The 16,447-nt window shown below is 37.8% G+C and overlaps 1 protein-coding gene and 1 long non-coding RNA gene across 2 annotated transcripts in view; both read left to right on the forward strand.

Moving 5' to 3' along the window:
* Positions 1 to 16,447, forward strand: part of trpa1b (transient receptor potential cation channel, subfamily A, member 1b) — a 62,292-nt gene that overhangs the window by 42,832 nt on the left and 3,013 nt on the right. The gene's annotated exons all lie outside the window — the stretch shown is intronic.
* Positions 10,173 to 14,842, forward strand: LOC137014145 (uncharacterized). The gene is made up of 7 exons (XR_010893808.1): positions 10,173 to 10,728; positions 11,397 to 11,452; positions 11,698 to 11,785; positions 12,308 to 12,372; positions 12,489 to 12,642; positions 13,723 to 13,799; positions 13,949 to 14,842. It is a non-coding gene; the product is annotated as an uncharacterized lncRNA (long non-coding RNA).

Consider the following 16,447-nt stretch of genomic DNA (forward strand, 5'->3'; position numbering starts at 1 on the left):
GCCACGGGCTCTTTCATCGCCCCCTGGAGGCTGGATGCAGTACAAGTCATAAACCCCGCCCTCTCAATGCAAACGAATGGCGCTTGTCAAAAAAAAAAGAAATTAATTACTCTCCAATAAAAAATTTCAGAAAGATGGTTTTGGTCATTTAAGGTAGTTGTTATCACGCTGATATATATTCAATTGTGTTTTTTTGTGATAAGTTTGATTTTAGCTAGCAATTTGATGATATAGAAACTGGGCGTGTCGGTTTGATTGACAGTTTTGATTGACAGCTTCTCTTAACTGTCGGAGCTTCGAGGGGAGATTGAAGATATATCACTAACTTTTAATTTTCGATTTCTGTGTTATTTTTACAACGACAAAATGAGTTGTTCAGCAGTAAACTGTACTAACCGACCTACAGGATCTGACGGATCACTCAGTTTTTTTCCGGTAACGTTAAATGTGGGCTTTATAAGCTAATTAATAAATGATATTAGCTAAGATAACATGCTTAACGTTAGCCATGACAGAAAAAAAGCAGGTGATCGTTATCTGGCAGTTACTAATTATTTTTATGGGTATAAAAATAATAATTAGCAGGACAAAACTAATGATATCCTACTCTAATTAATGGACTATATGCATGGAGCGTTCTTTAGAACTTCCGCAGTAATATAAGCCAGCTCGAAAACTTCCGGTGAGATGTCATTTGCTGGTGTGTTGAGCATCGGTAGTGTAATACTTAGTTTATAATCAGAATATAGTCACTTAAATAGTGTGGCATAGCATTAATTTAGTTATTCAAACGCAAGACAGCATAAAAAATAAATAAATAAAGACGTACCTCAATGTTCGACCATTAGTTTTCACACTTTTATGTGGAAAAAAAGCTTCAAAAATTAAATATTTATTGTGCACTTTAGTTAGATTAATTGAATAAATGTGTGTTTTCACAAGTGTGCTGAAATCATTGATCTTGCACTGCACTGACTGACAGCTGCTGTGATTACAAAGGGAGAGCACGGTGCTCGCTTTCTGTGTAATTCACAATAAAAGTTATTGTTTTTCATAAGATTTTGTGAGTATTTCATACTTCACATTGACAAAATGTATTTTAAACCTAGTTATTTTATAATGTTTAATATTTAGTCAAAAACGAAGTGAAAAACGTTTAGAGGAAATGACTGATATGTGCGCAAATAAATGCAACTTTGCCGCCATCTGGTGGTTAAAATGCTAATTACTGTCTTTTTTATTTTTAGATAAGTGTTTTCTATCAAATGTTAAATTTCCTATATTTTTAAACGTTCGGTTTTACAATGGGGACAATCTCAGAAGGATGAACAAATAATGTTTGTGGTCATCACATTAAAAATAACATTTGAAGTGCTGGGAAAAAATGTGTGTGCGTGTCTAATTACAGACACGGCATTTTTAAACAGTCCCAATAGCTTCGTCTTTATTGCAATCAATAAAACTGGTTTATTGGCAAATTAGGTAAATGTGATAACTACATTAAAATATAAATACAACATTAAAAAGTCAACCATAGATGGTTTTGTGTCGATGTACAATGACTACAGAATGAACAGCTAACAGTTCACCGGAAGTGCTCGAGCTGGCTTAACGACAACCAGGAAGTAACCCGTGCATATAGTCCATTATAGAGCACTTAAAGCAAATCGATCTCCTGTAACGTTACCGTTAGTTTAATTTTATTTAAAATGGCAGGATGACCATTGAGTTGTTTCTAGTGGCATATTATTGAGTTTATCTAACATTACTGAATTAGCTGTTTCAAAATTATTATTGCTCTAGAAACAGAATATTATTTTGTGCATATTTTAATTGTGTATAATTTATATATTTAAAATACAGAAATTACGATATGTTTTGACCTATCCCAATGTATTATAGTTATCACTAATAATTTATTTGAAAATGAACAATGTATATTAATACATTTTTGGCTTTATTAATTCATTTTGTTCAACGTTAATCCTAAAATGAAGATAACAAAAATGAAACAACAATCCATTCAAAATATATTTATTTTATATGAGAAAAAAAATGCATGTGGTCGCCATAAACTGATGATAACTTTGACAGACTGCATTAACTAAAGATCGTTAATTTTGCTGTCCAACCATAGTGTCCAACACATCGTGAAAGACTTGTTCATTTTAAATCATTTAAAAAATAGCCATCGTCAGTTTTAATATAGTATATTATTATGTCTTTAAATTTAAGTCGTTAGTTGTTGTATTTGTATTTAACTTACCTTATTTCAGCAAGCAAAAGAGAAGTTCAATGTGAACCGCCAATAAAAAAAAACGAGTAAGAAGTTCAGGGGGCGTGGTTGATTGCGAGTGCGTTTGGTCGGAAGCTTGATACTGCGGCTCCGCCTCCGGCTCCACTGACGGTTCCTTCTGCGCATGCCCAGGCTCCAAACTTTTTTTTTTTTGACGTATTGCGTAACATGTCAGCGCCCATTCGGTCGGCCATTTTGGCTTCAGTTCATTACAATGGAAGGAAGCGGCGTCGCGTCGTCCATCTTTTTTTACAGTCTATGGGTGGCACTGGACGCTCGGTGGACGGCCCGATCCTCGACCGCCTCCTGGCGGCCGGCGATGGCTCCTCCGACTGAGGGCAGCCTGCAGCGAGTCCCCCGTCCCCTGCTCCTCCCCTTCATGGCGGACGGCAGCAGGCTCCGGCCCACGGCAGACGGCGGCGACTCCTCCGCTCCCTCCAGGTCCAGGACGGCAGCCACCCCACCTCGTCCCAGGAGCACGGCATCTGGGTCTCCGTCCCACCTTTCACAAGGCTCCAGCACCACCGCCTCGGGCAGCCTCTCGCGGTCTTCACTTCCGCGCTGCCCGAACTCCGCAGCACCGCGATCCCCCTCAGCAGCGAGGGCTCTCCGACAGCATGTCCCTCCTTCCTCCCGGGTTTCGGCACCAATGTAACACGGTTAGTAGTTGTGGGAAGAAGGAGGCGGGAACCGGCGAACATTCAACGTAACTTTTAACACTAGAAGTCCCAGAGAGCAGCCATTTGGCTTTTCTACCTATAAAACCCGCAGGACAGCCGATGGGCTGGAAGGCTTTAGGCTAATATCCTTAATCAGCTGTGAACAGTTGCTTTTGTTATGTAAACAATGTGGGGCCATGCTGAGCCACTTCAAGGAAACTTGTGTTTCACTTTGCCATCTTAGGGAGAAATCAACACACATGTTTTTTTTCCCTTTGTTGCTGAGATCTATTGATAAAAATAGTACAAAATAAAATAAAGAAACCAACCATTTGTACACATATTTACAAATAATATTAAAAAGTGAGTGAGTACATTCCAGCAATCACTCACAATCCTGGCACTGCCTGGCAATATATTATAAATACATTTTGTATATATTCATTATATATTAATCTTATATTTGAAATACATCATAAGTCCATTTTTAAAAGTGTTTGAACGATGGGTTCAAGTGTACTTACAAGTGGTAACTAAATACATTTTTCTATACAGAGATGTTAAAAGCACATTTTAGTTCAAATTCATGGTGTCTCAAAATAGCACAGTTGAGTACACTTAGATGTTCTTAAGATTATCTTAAGAAGTACTAAAGAAGAGCTTTTAGTATATTAAGTACAAAATAAGTGCACGGAAATAGAGCACTGGACATTATGGAAGTGTAAAAGTGTACTAAAATAAAGTGTATTTAACTGCACTTTTTTTTCACCTGGGTAGACACTCCAACACTTTCCGTTTGCATTAAGATTATTTTTATTACCACACTGGCAGATATTGATCATTTTACTTAAGTAAAATGCACTTAATTTAGATCCCCCCAGGAAACAAGACTAAATATCATATATAATTTTCTCATATAGAAAATCCATCTTGATTTAAGATTTTTTTTTTTAATTTACTTGAAATAGGATAAAAAATACTTAGTATGAAAAGCATTTTTGCAGTGTGAATGAGTGAGTTAACTTTTTAAACATCACTTGCACTCCCTCATTTCAGGGTTAACATACTCAGAGTTTTCACTTAACCTCCTTTCTGAAACCGGCCCATGGTCAATCAAGTTCTCTGCTTTTAGCTGCCCTCCCTCCCCCACACATACAAACAAGCCACCAGCAACCATTCACACACACACCCCCAACCCCCCTGCAGATTGCTCAGGTAATGACCATATTTACACATGAATTGATGCTAATGATAGCCAAAAGACTAGCCAGTTAGCATCCACTTGGCTAAAGGAGGGTTACAAATCTCTGGGACTTCTAGTGTTAATTCAAAATAAACATAGAACAAAACGAAAGTAATGCCGGCAGACCCTCGCGGACGTCTGCCGGCCACACAAACATAATAAAACATAAAAAAAAGTCCAGGCCTGGTCCTCTCTCGTCCTCCACGGTCGACGCTCCTCCTTTTATGCTCCCGGAGCTCCTCCGTGAGAGACTCGAGGCCGGTGCGCCTCCCAGGTGATGCTTGTTATCACTTGCGTCACCGGCCTCGCGCCATTCCCTCACGGCTCTCGCCCGCCCTGGTCGCCACAATGACCCATATGAGCGTTTGCTAAAGTTGCGCCCCAACAGGACACTTTTATTTTAATGCATTTTTCCCTCATGTTTCGGGTTTCACGTAGCTCAATTGGTAGAGCATTGCAATATATAACAATATGCAATCATGTGATCATGCAATCTTGGGTTCGATCTCAGGGAACGCATGTGCTCATAAAGTGTAAATGCACTATAAATAACTAAGGGTAGGTTTAGGGGTGGGATGGGTGTAGTTGTTAATAAAAAAATGAGTTTTGCTAAATGGAAATAGGACAAATGGTGTAAAAAGTCCACACATTGCATTTAAATGAACACGCATTTTGATTGGTAACGACAGTCATACGTCATTTCATGACGACAGATGTAACACGACACTGTCATTATTTTTATGCCAGCTAGAGGGCGCATGACTTTAAAACGTAAATATAGATCGTAATAAGGTGCTTGAAAAACGTTTTTTTGGAGGACAGTCTGCTTTGATACTCAGTACAACTGCAAAGTAGCCAAAAATATACTTAAGTACAGTAACTAATTACATTTACAAATACTTTACACCACTAGGTACACGTCACTGGGTAACACATTTGCCCGCCTATGTTCTAAGTTGTCCGCCCACAAACAACATAACCTGCCCCCTGTACGCAGTAGACTAATCACAACAGACTGGGCCATCTGACCAATCAGAGCAGAGCAGGCTCACGGAAAGAAGATGTTTAGAGAGATTGAATCTTCAAACTGCTTTAAACAAATAGTTTAAGAATCTTTGAGAAATTAGGTGGTATTAAATGCATATTATGAGAAAAATAAAGTGTTTTTTGACATTGCATGCATGTAAACCTGTTGTAGGAGACTCCCAAAACAATATTATGAGCCTTAAAAATGGTATAATACTGTAGGGGCACTTTAATTTCTCTGACACTCAACCCCAATCAGCTGTGCTTAGGATTTGGAGACAAATAAAAGAAAAGCAACAATTCAAGTCATCTGGTCAGTTTTTCACAGCATTAGGAGTTTTCAGAGCCCAGATATACATCACTTCCTCCTCCAAAGGGTAAGCAGCATTTCTCACACCCACCACCCAGATCTCAGATAGACAGATTTCAGTGACAGAGTGTTCGCATCATTCCATATCACAGATTTGACCAGCAGATTCATCGATCTTGAGAACATCAAGACATTTTGCAATGTTTGGCATTTTAAAAAGTATTTTATTACCAGGTGATTGTAACTAAAATCCACAACACAGTGTGTTGAAAAAAAAAAAAAAATAATAATAATTTTAAATTTACAGTGTCCTTGTTAGAGGTTACATGTATTTACTATAGTAATAACTATAAATTATGCATAATTATGCAACTAACCCTTAACCTAACCCTATAGTAAGTACATGTAGTTAATTATTATTACTCAGTACTTACACTCAGTAATTACACTGTAACAAGGACGCCTTAAAAAGTATAACCAATAATTTTATATTATCTGTATTTCCTTGGACAGGTTTCATGAGATTCACTCCATCAAAGTCTAGTTGGAACTGGGAGCAAATGGATAGTTCACTCTTCAGCCACTTCTCTCATTCAATTAAATGTGCTTGATTCAATGTATACTAAAATGGGGGCGTATTGATTTTCCTAATGGCCGTTTTGATGCTGTTACATGCCATTTGTTTTACACTGCAGCTGTGAGAGCGTGGTGACCATGGGAACCAGGGGAGGAGAGCGCACATAGCTGATGTCATAGTCCTGCACCTGTCTCGCTTACTCATTCACACAAAACAGACGGAGAGAAAGAAGGAAAAGAGACACTGCCCACACTACGACCCTTAACACGCTTACCGACAGACAACTGCACATTTCTCATGTTAGCTCTGACCTAAAACAATGTGGGCAGCATTGTTCCCATGTAATTAGTCCCTATGTGGAAGCTTGGGAAAGATGTGCTTACACAGTTGTTTAAAGGAGAGATTAGTGTTAAAATGCTATGAAAGGTGCCTCTGTTGCTGCTTGTTGCTGTTTCCTTCAAAGAGACGTAGTTATTATTATTAGTTGAAATTAATGCAAGCAGAGCAACAGGTTGCCATTGGAAGAACTGATGTTTTTCATGTAAAACAGTTTAGATATGATAGACTGAAAAAAGCATGTGAATGTGTTCTTGGATAAGGAGTATTCCTGTGCAATGATACGTGAGAAATCCTGTTCATCCTGGAAGAAAGTGCAGGTCACTTTGCTACTTTAGCTTATGCAATATGCATCTGCAGATTTATAGAGATTCTTACCATTCATAGAGGCTATAAAAATCATACACGGTTGAATGGTTCTCATTGTGAAAATTTCCCAGTTTTTTTTTTTTTTTTCTTATTCACTGTGGTGCTACAAAATCAGGATTAGGCCAAAAATGTGGTCACATTTACCATTATTCAGAGAATTCTTGCTGGCTAAATCCATTCATTTTAAATTCAAATCCATGCAATCATGAATTTTGCGCGAGGGTGAAAGATTTCCTCATGTAGATTTCACAACAGGTTTAGATTGGTCATACGGAAGTGACTTCTATGTGATCTGCGCTTCATACATCTCTACACTGCTGAAAATTTTGCTAATGTGAACGCACCAAAGTTTTGTTCGCAAAAAAATATTCTTTGTCCATCAATAGTGTAGCGATGTAAGAAGCACTGCACTCACAAATATCACTTTTAAACCAAGCAGCTTTCCGTTGGCCAATGTGTGTGACCGTTTTGGAAATGAGCAACATGTACATGGGGAACTTTTTGCCCTCATGCAAATTCCTATTGGAATGATGGTGCATGTCCTCTGGCACAGAGTAGAGTGGAAGTTGAGCTTTACACTCGCGCTGTGAATTGTGGGATTGACAGTGGACCAGAGAAAGCCTTGAGTGTGGCCGAGAGTGTCAAAAGTTTGTGCAGTTCTCAACTGTAATCATTTGTATCTGTGATTATTATATTGTACGGAAGAGGATTAGGGCCAATCAACAATAAAAAAATAAAACCATCTCAAGATTAAAGTTGTTAAATTGCGAGAAAAAACTCGTTAAATTTCGAGAAAAATGTCGAAATAAAATGTTGAGAATAAACTCATTAAATTACGAGAAAAAACTCGTTAAATTTCAAGAAAAAAGTTGAGATAAAATGTTGAGAATAAACTCGTTAAATTACGAGAAAAAAGTCATTAAATTTCAAGAAAAAAACTTGACATAAAATGTCGAGAATAAAGTCGTTAGATTATGAGAACAAATTCGTTAAATTATGAGAAAGAAAGTCATTAAATTTCGAGAACAAAAGTCGAGATAAAATGTTGAGAATAAAGTCATTAAATTACGAGAAAAAAGTCATTAGATTATGAGAACAAATTTGTTAAATTATGAGAAAAAAGTCGCTCAATTTCGAGAAAAAAAAGTCGAGATAAAATGTTGAGAATAAAGTCATTAAATTATGAGAAAAAAGTCGTTAGATTATGAGAACAAATTCGTTATTATGAGGAAAAAAGTCGCTACATTTCGAGAAAAAAAGTCGAAATAAAATGTTGAGAATAAAGTCATTAAATTACGTGAAAAAAAAATTGTAATTTAACGAATTTGTTCTCGTAATTTAACAACTTTTTTCTCGTAATTTAATGACTTTATTCTCAACATTTTATCTCGACCTTTTTCTTGAAATTTTACAAGTTTTTTTCTCGTAATTTAATGAGTTTATTCTCAACATTTTATTTAGACTTTTTTTCTCCAAATGTAACAAATTTTTTTCTCGAAATTTAACAACTTTAATCTCGAGATGGTTTTATTTTTGTATTATTGCTTGGCCCTAATCCTCTTCCGTAATATTGCCCGTGTGTCGAAAAAAGAAAAAAAGCGGCATTTTATGGGGCTTTTCCACTGCATGTTACAGCTTGATATGGCGATACCATACCGATACTAAAAACTGACGTGTAAACACTGCAGATCACTAAATGGTCAGAGAGAATTGTCACTACCAGCGTCACTGGATTTGCTACACAAGACACTAAACCTGCTAGATTTAAATTGTCAGCAACAGCCACCACAGTATCATTTGTCCGCATGACTTTTTTAAACAACTTGCTTTAAATGACCGTCGCACTCAACTTGAAAAAAGAAATGGCTGTATCGTGGTCAGTAGATGAGGTGGTGGTACTAAACTGCAGTGGAAAAGCAAAGTGAGCCGTGCAGAGCCGAGTCATACCAAAAAAGTCAACCGCCAGCGACACGAAGCGACAAAGCAGCATGATCGCATTCATTGCCGATTTCCGCTGACATGAGTAATAATAACCCATGGTGACAGGATGTAGGCATGTCCAGTGAAGTGACAAATTTGAGATTTGTTTAACGTTATGCAAATGAAGAGCGACTTTCGGGATTGTTTGATTTTAGCAGCAAGAAGACCGATTCGTTGTCTACAACATGGAATAATATTCGTTAGTGTCATTCACAAATGTTACAAGGCAACCAGTAAAGGCCCTTTCACACTGACCACGACCCGATAGAGTGAAGCGAATCGCTGACGAACGATGCTTTCACTCTAAACGCGAAACAATTGATCGCCTTCCGCTAATTCACGCCTGCATGATAGGTGGCGCTGACTGAGAACGCATTCTTCCCTATATGTATCTTGTAGGTTTTTCCATTTGGCTTTAACCTCGTCCGCTGCACAACATACAGTCAATCATTTTATTACACAACACCATTTTCAACTAAAAACTGAAAACTTTTTATGCATTTTGGCCGTTCAATTACACAACAATGGAGTGTTGGGGGCCTGAAAATACTTAAAACGTTTTGAAAACTGTTTGAGAGTCAAAGTTTTTGAAAACTGTAAGCTGTATAAGTAAAAATATGTATATGAAATTACATAATATCTAATTATTGCCTCACTCTCAAGTACTGAGGTATTAATTATAGAAACAGGTAGTAGTTGCTGTGTTAATTGTTGGAGACAGCATTGGGGAAAAACTGTTTTTATGCATAGATGTTCTTGTGCACAGAAATATGTAACGTCCGCCTGAGGGCAAAAGTGCAAACAGGTTGTGGCCGGGGTGTGAGGGGTCTGCACCCCAGTTATCCTTTCAGCTGTCCTAACAGTTCGTTGCAGTCTTCTTGTGTCTGATTTACTAGCTGACCCAAACCAGACAGTTATAGAAGTGCAGAGAACTGACTCAATAACAGCTGAATGAAACTGTCATTTGTGCCTGTGGCAGGTTGAACTTTCTCAGTTGACAAAGAAAGTACAACCTCAGTTAATGTGATTGTCCCTCTTCAGGTCCTGAGAGATGGTGGTGCCCAGGAACCTGAATGACTCCATTGCTTCCACTGTGCGGTTCATGATGCTAAGTGGGGGGAGTGCAGGGGTGTTTCTCCTAAAGTCGTCTATCATCTATCATTTCCACAGTTTTGAGCGTGTTCAGCTCCAGGTTGTTATGACTGCACCAGAAATCCAGCTGCTCAACCTCTTGTCTATAAGCAGACTCATCACCGTCTTGGATGAGGCCGATGACTGTGGTGTCATCTGCAAACTTCATAAGATTGACAGAGGGGTCTTTAGAGGTGCAGCATTTGTGTAGACTACACTCTAAAAAAAATGGTTCTTCAGCGGTTCTTTGGGGTGGTTAAGGTGCTATATAGCACCGCTACCTTATAAAGAACCAGTAAAGCACCTGTATGGTTCTTCAGCGGTTCTTCAGTGGTTCTTCAGCGGTTCCTTGCTGTGGTTAAGGTGCTATATAGCACCACTGCCATACAAAGAACCTGTTAAGCCTCTGTATAGTTCTTTAAAGGTTCTCTAACTCTCTTATTCTCTTAGTTTAGTTGGGGAAAGGATTAAAAACAACATTAAATTACAGTGTATTTTCTAAACATAACCTGGTTCTCAACCTTTTTGTCCCCAAGCCCCTCTACACTGTTAGTGAATATGGGTGTAAGTTGGATTGCTATAACTATTTGAGTCTGATTACTTCGTCTTTCTGCGAATTGCTCTCAATATTATAGTAGGCTACACTCAACTGCTCAAATATCTCACTTTCAGCCAAAGGATAATTTCTCTTTAAGGACCCCGTGACAGACGGTTTTTTTTTCTGACGTCATGACTCACGAGACTTTCTGGAGTTTTCTGCTCGGCCGCCATTTTCTTTCCCCTGGACTCGGATGAAATAAGGTAGGTTGGAAATGTTTTAATTAATATACTCGAAAATGCAAAGGTTGAACATGTGTTTTAGCGGTTTAGAGTTAATTAGCGTTGTTTGTGAACATGAATACTAACGAAATCGTAACTAACCGAATTTTTGAATTTTCGCGGCCTGCAGTAACGTTATAAAGGTTAGCGCTAATTGAATATTTCTATTCTATACAAGATGTTGCATTACTTGTTTTATTCTATAGAAATGTATTGTTGTAGTGTTTGGACCATGTAAATATGTCTAAATAATTTTTAAAAGAAACGTCTCCTTTACCGTGTAAGCAGCGCGTGCTATTTGAAATGATGCGGGCAGGAAGTGCGTGGGGAGCGGGAGAGACGCTCGAGTCGAGGCTGAGGGGATCCTCGCATTACAATTATTGAGTTTAGGTTTTTAAAGTAATGTTTGTCAGTTCGTTTATTTGTCTTTTTTTTTCACGTTAGCTCTGATTTGTTCGACCAAAATGACGAATAAAGTGTGTGAGTAAAGACATATTTAAGGCTTAGCGTTACTTCATTTGACTAGCGCGAGGTGTTTTTTTTTAGTAGAATGAAATGGCTGAGTATTTACACTACTAATTAATTACTTGTACTGCAGCAAACAAGTTTTTTTTTCCATTTATAAACACTGATTCCCCTCTCCCTTTTAGGATCTAAAGCTCCTCAATGTTTGACGACTAAGGACACTTTGCAATAACTTTACATGGTAAGTAATTTCTATAAAAACGGCTATAATTGTTAATAGATAATATGAATTACCAATGTTGGACATGTTTGAATAAAATCCATCTAATGTGGTCTATTGACTTGAATGTCATCCTCATTAACAAACTTTAGACTAAGAATTATCCATTCCAAAACATCCATCAACTCCCTCTTATGCCATCTCAAATGCATGCGACTTTTTTTCTTGTTGTTTTGTATTAATTTTTTTTTTTTTTTTTTTGACAGTAGCCATTGACATTAAATTAATCACAGTTCCAGCTAAAAATCTTTACTGTTCTACTGAAGAAAAAAAGTCAACTTGGTTGGCCTGATGGTAAGTAAATTAACAGCTAGCTTTCATTTTTCGTGAAATATCCCTTTAATCAAGAATGATTAAATATATTAGGGTGTAAAGCTAATTTATTAATTGATGCATGTCTTATTTTCAGACTTATAATTATATATTATAAATTCATAATTTTAAATGAAACCAATGACTTATTCCGATGCATTTCTTAATTGCAAATCTGTAGTATTTTAGCACTGACGAAGGCCTGTGTGCTGAAACGCATTGGAAAAATAAAGAATTGATTTTTTTTTTTTAGCTCCTTTTTATTTATTTATTTATTTATTTATTTGTTTGTTTGTTTGTTTGTTTGTTTGATCCCTCAACGCCACAAGTGTTGCTGGTATTGTCCATAAATATATTAATTGCAAATTTGGCCAGTCATTAATATGAATTATTTTCTTTTTCTTGTCCTTTGCTATTGCATATCTGCAAAAATTTGATTTCCTATTACAGATTATTGTGCTTTTTTTTTAATTAAGAAAATTAATCACAATTGCTTTATCACAGGCTGAAAACATTCACCTGAGAGAAAGTCCTGAAGACCTCATCAAGGAGTACTTTCTGAGTTGAACGTAAGAATATTCTATTTTGGTTTATTTTCAGAAAAATAAGTCTAAATTTGTGTATTTTGTAGTTATGCTAGCAAAAGGTGACCGAATTTTTTTTTTTTTTTATGTTTACTATTTAGGATAACCAGACAGATGATTGAGGAGCAGCTCACCATGGCGATGTTCATTATTTGGAAGGAGGGGGAGAACTTCATGAACCATCTGCTGACATTGAGGGAGTTAAAGTTTTGAATCAACTTACTTCAGTTACATCAGCTTGTGCCCTGCTTCTAGGTATGACATACATCATCAACCTGGCTTGTCCGAAACCCCTTTGATTTACTTTGTATGTATATGTTAGAGCTGCAAAATTTATCGTAGAAAGGTCGCAATCTCGATTCAAACACCCACGCGATCCTACTTTATTAATGACAATGATTCGCCTGCGTCTGTTAAACCTTTGACAAAAATCCTACCGGAACATTCGGTGTTCATGCTGCCACTGATCCAGAAACAGCTGTTTTGAACCACACTGTAGTTATTCAAGGATTTGGTTATTTGATTTCTTTCACAAATATTAAAATTATCACATAAGTAATAAGACAAAAGTTTACAGTTAGGATATAAACACTGGACATCAGATAGCGATAAAAATAGAGAAAATCGAAACTAACATGGTGCTTCAAATAACTGTTGTATATAAATTACCTTGTTAAGCCACTAGGTGGCAACCAGTGACATTGTCATTGAATCATTCATTCAATAGATTGGATAAGGTTAAACCCTGATTCATCCAGTAGTGAAACAAGTATTTATTAATGAGCCATTAATATATTCAAAACCATTTTTAAAAATAATTCATTAAAATTAAACATTGTCCGTCAATTAGAGTCCAGCTATTAATATTTTGCTAGAACTAGTAAAATAAATGTTATTTTTAGTTGTCTATTTAGAATCGTGGGAGAATTGCGATCTCTATTTGAAACCAAAATATCATGATTCTCATTTCATCCAGAATCCTGCAGCTCTAGTGTGTGTCTCGTACAAATGTGAAGTTGTATGAATATCCAGTTGTGTTGTTTGAGAATTGCTTTGATTTGTGCAAGGGTAATCACCTTTAAAGGATTAGTTTACCCAAAAATGAAAATTCTGTCATTAATTACTCACCCTCATCATTGGAGGAACAGAAACCTCTCAGACTTCATCAAAAAGATCCTAATTTGTTTTGAGTTCAGAAAAAAGCATACGCATAAAATACGAAGTATACTTTGGGCTTTACACACAGTAATGAATGTTTAAAAAGCAAAACAAAAAAGTATTGGGTAAAAGCATCCCCCGTGTTATGTTAACCTAATGATGTCATTTTGTTGAAAGGCCTACAGTTGGAAGCAGCTGTTCTCCTCTTGCCTGCACTGTTCAAGGTGGACCTGGGGTTGCTGTTTGACATTGAGGTGAGCCATGAACAGGTGACTACAGTGTGTGAAGCACAATCTAATCAAAGCACGACACTTATTGCACATTTTGTTATAATTTAGCTTATAAGGTTTGCCTTTCAAATAAATATGTGAAGATGGTTAATGCTATTACCCCTCTTCTCCAGGGCCATGCTCAGACCAGCCCTCCTGTCGTCCCAACACCTAAGATAGTGCCTAAAGCCTGCAGGAGGATCATCTCATGCAGTATGACCACATTTTGTTCACGTTGGATGGCCAGTTAATCACAGAGTAGAGTGAGGACATCTTGATGGCACTGGGCCTCCTCCTGTGTGTATATTTTGCGTTTGGAATCGAATCCAATCCAGTGCCCTAAAGGACTGAAAAAGACACTGACCTTTTTGAAGTATGTTGTTTTGAAATTGAAGGATGCAAATCTCATTTTATCTGTAAAATGAGTGTACAACTCAATCTGTTTCTGTCTCTTTTGGAGTCAATACTCTCTCTTGCTCCCTTTCTTATGGTTTAAGTTCCAGTTTCTATATTTTTTTTTAAATCCCGAAGGACAAAAAAGAAACTGCAGGACTTCAGAGCATAACTCAGTATGTAAAAACAGGACTATTGTCTTCAAAAATGTACATATTTCAAGCTTGTTGCATTATTTTGTATGTGTATAAAAGGGGAGTATAATGTGAGTTTATTTGCTGCTGAAAGAAATAAATTAAAAGGTTTTGAAAGTGTAATGTATTTTGTTTTTCAGTAAGCATTTAGTACATGATTTTGAATCTTTGAAGTCATGATTTGGTAAGAAATTATTAATTATCGTTCATAAAAGTGTAATTTAGAAGCATATTGACTCATCTACAGTAGTACCTGGCATGATAACGGGCCCTGCTAGCTCAAAAAACAATATATGGCACCTCTAATTTGACAAATGTGCTAGAAAACTATAAGAATAGGTGCTATATAGCACCAGAAAAGGTTCCCCTATCATAACGAGCCAAAGAACCACTGCTGGTGCTATATGGCACCTCTTATGGTTCTATATAGCACCATACGACAAGGTGCCATATAGCACCTTTAAAGATAGGTGCTATATAGCACCAAAAAAGGTTCCGCTATGATTACGAGCCAAAGAACCATTTTTGGTGCTATATAGCACCATTTTTCTTTAGAGTGTAGAGAGAGAAGTGCAGTGGGGAGAGCACACATCCCTGAGGAGCACCAGTGCTGATGGTGATGGTCCTAGATGTGAGTTTTCCCAGCATCACTAGCTTATTTAGGAGTGTATCCGGGACAATGGTATTGAAAGTGGAGCTGAAATCCACAAAACAGGATCCTTGCATAAGTCCCTGGTTTGTCCAGAAGTTGCAGGATGTAGTGTAGTCCCATGTTGACTGTGATGTTTTTCAGGTGGCCCAACACCAGTCTCTCAAATAATGTCATGGCAACAGATGTCACAGCAACAGGTCTGTAGTCATTTAGTCCCATGATTTTTGTTTTTTTGGGTACAGAGATGATGGTGGAGAGTTTGAAGCAGGAGGGGACTTCACACAGCTCCAGTAATCTGAGACAGGCTGGTAAGATACTGTTTGCGCCTTTAGCTTTCCTTATCTTCTGTTTCCTGAAGACCCGGCATATATCCTCCTCACAGGCCCTGTTTCCACCTGGTATTAAGATGTGTTTTGGTCGATCAGATCACAAGTAGATGATTGAGACACATACCTGTTTACACCTGGTATTTTAATCTGTCTCTTTCAACAACTTCTGTCCTGATTTCTTCGAGGAGAGTGTATGGGTTTTTTTCAGATCTTTCAATTTAATGGACAAAACAAGTTTGCACAACTTACATACATGAACACACACTGAGACGATGAAAAAACATACAGAGAGCAGTGGATTTTGTTTCTGCTCTGATAGCCGCAAGACCACGCTGAATGCTGTGAGTTTGTGTTAGAAATCAGGAATGGTGAGAGAACATTGTGCTTGGTACGTTTTATATCTTCAAACCAATCTTGGGTCTTCAGCTGACAAAGTTTAAATCCCATGTGGCTAGCGTGCTTCCCATAATATTTACGCATTAGGTCAGTAAGCAGAGAGTCTTTAGTGGCTGTTCGAAATTGAACACATTCGACTACATGAGCATTTCCACTACGAAAGCAATCCGGTCATATGCGTTTTCGACTACCTCTGGAAGTGGTTGAAAGTGGACAAGCTCGAAATGCTTTACACCCTGTTTACACCTGTATTTAGCCTCGTCCACTTGCGATCTGATCGGTGCTAAAGAGGATCTTTTCGTCGACTGAGAAACCAAAGACTGTTTGTGAGTTTTTGAAATGAGCGCATGCGTAAGAACAACCCCCCTCCTTCACAGCTCATTTCGAGGGAACGCCTCCCAAAACTCGTGCACAAGTATTGGAACCGATTGGAACACGAGTGTTTACCACCGGCATTCGCTGTGTCGTGTTAGTGGATTCATTATGTCGGACTCACCGCAGGTAACTCAGGATCTGCAGTTATTACTCCTGTCTCCTGACAAAAACATTGCATGCGGCGCCTGTGGAGTGTGGAAAGTTACTGGAGCGCGCAGCCGCGCACGTCTCTCACAAAGAACGTCACGGCAGTGATTGAAAAGCCAGAGGGCCAATCGTTTACGCGATGATCAT

Source organism: Chanodichthys erythropterus, chromosome 23, assembly GCF_024489055.1.
Source record: "Chanodichthys erythropterus isolate Z2021 chromosome 23, ASM2448905v1, whole genome shotgun sequence".
NCBI lineage: Eukaryota > Metazoa > Chordata > Actinopteri > Cypriniformes > Xenocyprididae > Chanodichthys > Chanodichthys erythropterus.